Source organism: Microcebus murinus, chromosome 10 (assembly GCF_040939455.1).
Source record: "Microcebus murinus isolate Inina chromosome 10, M.murinus_Inina_mat1.0, whole genome shotgun sequence".
Classification (NCBI taxonomy): domain Eukaryota; kingdom Metazoa; phylum Chordata; class Mammalia; order Primates; family Cheirogaleidae; genus Microcebus; species Microcebus murinus.
Genome location: NC_134113.1, coordinates 73,783,349 through 73,787,781, shown reverse-complemented (window position 1 = coordinate 73,787,781; position 4,433 = coordinate 73,783,349). Strand labels below are relative to the sequence as shown.

The window sequence follows — 4,433 nt, the reverse complement described above, 5'->3', positions numbered from 1 at the left end:
TGGGCAACAAAGGGAGACTCTGTCTCAAAAAAAAAAAAAAGAAAAGAAAAAATTAAAATATAGTATAATAAATATGGGACACTACAGGAAGGATATCCCCATACTTGGAAAAATGGTACTCACTGAGAAAGCAACCAATAAAGCCCACAGGTAATAGATTCTGCTGCCATCTGCTGAAATAACCTCAATGACCCAAGAACTCTCTTTATTAAACTATGTGCCTCCATTGTTACCCTGTGCCCTATTTGTTTATTATGACTGAATAAATGGCCATTTTTGTCCTTTGTGCGACGATCTCTCGGGAGTGTGGCAGCGGAGGACCTAATCACTGTGGCTGGCCACGGTTGGCGTTTGGACCAGAGAGAGACGCACCAGGCTCCGGAAGGTGAGATCTGCAGCAGCATCTGCTTCCGTCGTCGGCAGCAGCTGCGCTTGCCAGCCGCGGCTGCTCGTGGCTGCCCAAGCCGTCCTTTCCATGGGCTAAAGTAACCTAGGCCATCAAACAAACAAACAAACAAGCAAACAAAAACTCCAGAGTGTCAGACTTCTCTACAAAAGTTCCCAGAAAAAAAGAAAGAAAAAAAATAAATAAAACAAACAAAAAGTACAAAATACAAGAAACAAAACCCCAAAACCAAAATAACCCCCAACACGACACATTGCCAGCAAGAGCAAACTCCTGATGCTCCTAAGAGCGTTAGTGCCAGAGAAGAGGGTCCTATAGCCAGGGTGCAGCGACACTGCATCTTCAAGGAAGCAGAGTCCTGGGCACCCAGTGGGGCTGGGTGGTGGTGGTTTCCTTGACCCCTTTGGTTTAGTCCACAATCTCAGCCCTCTCTCCACGTAAATAGCATTTAGATAAATGTAAGTGCAAAAGTTTATCTAATTCAAAGACTTATCCAAACCTAAGGTCAGATTCTTCCTTAGATTCGGAGTTTCCGATTTCAAAGAGATGAGATCAACTGCTTCACCAGAGGAAGGCTACTGGGGCCCCCTGTCAGAAGTGCAATAGTTCCGCAGGCTCTTGAGAGAATGGAGAAGTGAGAGTCAATTAACCCCAAGGCTGCAGTGAAAAGCATTTATACGATGTGTGTTAGTGATGCAGCAAAAACTTAATTACACCCTGAATCTCTGGCAGTCTTTAGATTACAAGTACTAATCTGTAAAAGACCCAGTTGAATGCATTAGACAGCAGGTTGCTTTTTCCTTCTCAAACCACACTGAAAACGCCCCTCCCCCATTCGCAGGGGCCCATAACCAGGCAGTTATGGGCCAATGGTGCCCCCTGGTGGCCAACGCGGGGAGCCACCCGGCTCAGCGTGCGTTCATCCCTTGTACCCGGCTTGCTTTTACTCTTGTGCAAATACATGCACGGCATTTCCAAAAATCAAGTGAAAAAGTGGGATTTGTATGCTACATATGACTTTACATGTTATGGGGATTTTCATTTCCAGAGAACTAAAATGGATAATCAAATTCTCAATTTTATTTCACAATTTTCAAATATATATTTCTCTCTCTTTTTTTTTTTTTGAGACAGAGTCTCACTTTGTTGCCCAGGCTAGAGTGAGTGCGGTGACGTCAGCCTAGCTCACAGCAACCTCAAACTCCTGGGCTCAAGAGATCCTCCTGCCTCAGCCTCCCGAGTAGCTGGGACTATAGGCATGTGCCACCATGCCCGGCTAATTTTTTCTATATTTTTAGTTGTCCAGCTAATTTCTTTCTATTTCTAGTAAAGATGGGGTCTCAGTCTTGCTCAGGCTGGTCTCAAGCTCCTGAGTTCAAACGATCCTCCCACCTAGGCCTCCCAGAGTGCTAGGATTACAGGCGTGAGCCACCACGCCCAGCCTCGAATAAATATTTCTAATGGCTGGCCTGTTATTTAATATTCTTCTTTTCAGCCAGGTGCGATGGCTCACGCCTGTAATCCTAGCACTTTGGGAGACCGAGGTGGGAGGATGGCTCAAGGTCAGGAGTTTGAGACCAGCCTGAGCAAGAGTGAGACCCCTGTCTCTACTAAAAATAGAAAGAAATTATTGGCCAACTAAAAATATGTAGAAAAAATTAGCCGGGCCTGGTGGCACATGCCTGTAGTCCCAGCTACTCGGGAGGCTGAGGCAGGAGGATCGCTTGAGCCCAGGAGTTTGAGGTTGCTGTGAGCTAGGCTGATGCCACGGCACTCACTCTAGCCTGGGCAACAGAGTGAGACTCTGTCTCAAAAAATATATATTCTTCTTTTCTTTCACAGTTGATCAGGGGACACTGGACTGAGACTTAGGATGTGTTCCTTTGAGAGTAGTCCCAATTGTATTTTACTTCTGTGGTTTCATATTATTTTTATTTTTAAATTTTTACTCCTCTTTTAATTAAAATAAGGGAAAACAGAATAAATTATTAATGGCAAACAATGGCAGACAACGACAGTATACTGTACTGTATGGCTGGACTTGAACCTTGTATAGGATTCAACTCCATTTGCTGGGTACCAGTGTTTGCTATACACAGATTATAAAAGTGCAGTTGCTGGCCGGTCGCAGTGGATCATGCCTGTAATCCCTGCACTTTGGGAGGTGAAGGTGGGAGAATGGCTTGAGTCCAGAGTTCAAGACCAGCTTAAGCAATACAGTGAGACTCCGTATCTACAAAAAGAAAGAATTAGCCTCGGAGGTGGTGGCACACACCTCTAGTCCCAGCTACTCCGGAGGCTGAGGCAGGAGGATTGCTTGAGACCATGAGTTTGAGGTTACAGTGAGCTATGATCATGCCACTACACTACAGCCTGGGCAACAGAACAAGACCCTGTCTCTAAATAAATAAATAAATATTCAATTGTTGAAAGAATGAAAGTCCAGGACTGCTGACTTTTGGAGTTAATTCCATTCTAGACAGTTTTAACTTCCACATGTATACACATCATTTTAAGAAGACTATAACTTCCTTTTGTCCTCTTCTGTCTCTTTTAATTCCAGGTACAGGTGCAAAACCACTTCTAATAATGGCTGGGAGGGAAAAAAGCCATGTAAGTCCCAAAGTGAAATAAAACTTTCTAAAAAAAAACTAGAGTGTCAAACTCTAGAACCTTTCCAGGACTCAGATGTTTCTTTTCATCTTGTCACAAATTGCCACATTCCTCTTCATCCTTTTAAAATCTACCCTATTTTTTGTGAAATGCCAAGTTTCAAGATAAACAAAAAGCTACTGGTTCTGCTCGCTTCGGCAGCACATATACTAAAATTGGAACGATACAGAGAAAATTAGCATGGCCCCTGCCCGAGGATGACACACAAATTCGTGAAGCGTTCCATATTAAAAAAAAAAAAAGCTACTGGTTCCGTTTTTATCATAAACGTTGTTTTATTTTCTGCTATTGCCATAGAACAGTTTTAAATGCGTCTTTCAACTGCAAACTGCAAGCCTTAAGTGATAACATGGCTTAAAGAGCCTTTTGTTTTAGTGCCTGGGAATGAAGAATCATCTATTACAATGTTTCTGTGTAAAGATATGCTCCAACTCCTGAAATAACCAAGAGATGAGGACTTACTGTGCTAAATTTATAAAAATCCTAGCTGATTTGACCATATAGAGAGATAATATTTGTTGATAGTTTAAATAATAACTATTGTTACTATTGATTGAAGGTTTTCCGTGTTGCAGGCCTTGCTTTAAGAAGTTTATATGCATTGTTTCATTTAATTCTCACCACACACCTATGAAGTCAGTACTTCTTGTTATCTTGTTTTTTTGTTTTTTTTTTTGAGACAGAGTCTCCCTTTGTTGTCCAGGCTAGAGTGAGTGCCGTGGCGTCAGCCTAGCTCACAGTAACCTCAAACTTCTGGGCTCAAGCAATCCTGCTATCTCAGCCTCCTGAGTAGCTGGGACTATAGGCATGTGCCACCATGCCCGGCTCATTTTTTCTATATATATTAGTTGGCCAATTAATTAATTAATTTATTTTATTTATTTATAGTAGAGACGGGGTCTCACTCTTGCTCAGGTTGATTTCGAACTCCTGACCTCGAGCAATCCGCCTGCCTCGGCCTCCTAGAGTGCTAGGATTAGAGGGGTGAGCCACTGCGCCCGGCCCTAAATATGTTCTTATTATACTGTGTTTTCTAATTGATTAGAAGTCATTTCTTATTGTAAACAGATGCTCTGACGGTAGCAAAAAAGTTTTAGTTTTTATGTTTCTCACTTTAGGAAAACCCACCAAATTTTTCTAGTAATAGAGGCACTTTATTCACTGAAACAGTAATTAAAGAACTCTCTAAGGCTCTGTCATCCATAAGCTTTGCTGCCCTTACCATCTGCACTCCTCAGAGAAAACTGAATGAATAAATGGTAACCGGTAAAAGTACCAGTTCAGTTGCTACAGTCAAAGGCTTTGCCCTTAGCTCTTGTGGCCATTCAGGTCACTCCAACAAGACCTCATAAAC

The 4,433-nt window shown here is 42.5% G+C and overlaps 1 non-coding gene across 1 annotated transcript; it reads left to right on the top strand.

Moving 5' to 3' along the window:
• Positions 1–3,204: 3,204 nt before the first annotated feature.
• Positions 3,205–3,311, top strand: LOC142873523 (U6 spliceosomal RNA). The gene has a single exon (XR_012921543.1). It is a non-coding gene; the product is annotated as a U6 spliceosomal RNA (small nuclear RNA).
• The last annotated feature ends 1,122 nt before the right edge of the window (positions 3,312–4,433 follow it).